Here is a 1143-nt window from a genome sequence, read left to right on the forward strand (position 1 = left end):
TAAGGGAGCAGGTCAATACAACACACACATATAAAGTGAATCAATTGAGTGCTCTACGATAATGATGGCTGGTTGACGAATCACCCCCAGAAGATTCATTGAGAGCCATGAGACAAAAGTACAAAGGTCTTTTATAGCCAAGATACACCCCTTTCAAACTACATGACAAACAACAGATGTATAGAACGGGTCACAAGGTTAAGATTTGTATGAAAGATACTTATAATTCACAGCAGACAGTATCTGCTGTAAAAACAGTACTCTTTGTGTAGAGACCAGGGTCTGGCCCTGGGGTCATCTCTCCCTGGTACCATATAGCACAGAAACATTAACTCATGCTCTGGAATGCGGTCTCTTTAGGTTTTAATCACCCAAAAGACATTGTAAATCTCCTGTCAGTGTTTTCTCCCAGAGGCCCATCCTCAGTAGAACACACAGACACAATAGTTCTAAGAACCCTCTATTCTGTTGCATAAAACAACCATGATGCAATAAAAGTATTATAACATAATGTTGCAGTTTTTCTCTCAGTGTCCACTGAAAGTTGACTAGTAACAATAACTGGGACATAAAAGACACCCACCATGAGACCCACTAAATCTGCCCAAGAGGCAAACAAAAGAAAAACCCACACCAAACTTAAAGACAGGAAGTAAACCAAAAAGGTGGAGCAACTAAAAGGTGTTGACTCTCCACATCTATCAAGACAAATGGAGCACTGGGCCAGACACTTTTAAATAGAACCTGGACCAGCTCAGGTGAAACACCTTCCCACTAACGAGATGGACAAGCCAGCACAAGTGTAACACATACTGACTAACGAGGTGACACCAATCTGTGCGTCCTACGTGCTAATGAGCTATACGTGCTAACGAGCTATACGTGCTAACGAGCTATACGTGCTAACGAGCTATACGTGCTAAAGTCCAACCTCAAAACATAAATGGAAAAACCAAAGTCTGTAACACCTTCCCCTTAGGACAACAAATATATTTTATATTTATGACTCAATTTATTAGGATTGTTAATAAAATTGATCATTGACCGATTTATTATACTGCGTCCATGTGTATAAGCTGCAAGTACGTTGAAATTAAATCGTTTTCTGTTCAACTTTCAACTAAAACCAAACTTATATTGTAC

The sequence above is a fragment of the Salvelinus sp. IW2-2015 genome, unplaced genomic scaffold (genome assembly GCF_002910315.2).
Source record: "Salvelinus sp. IW2-2015 unplaced genomic scaffold, ASM291031v2 Un_scaffold6929, whole genome shotgun sequence".
Taxonomy (NCBI): Eukaryota; Metazoa; Chordata; class Actinopteri; order Salmoniformes; family Salmonidae; genus Salvelinus; species Salvelinus sp. IW2-2015.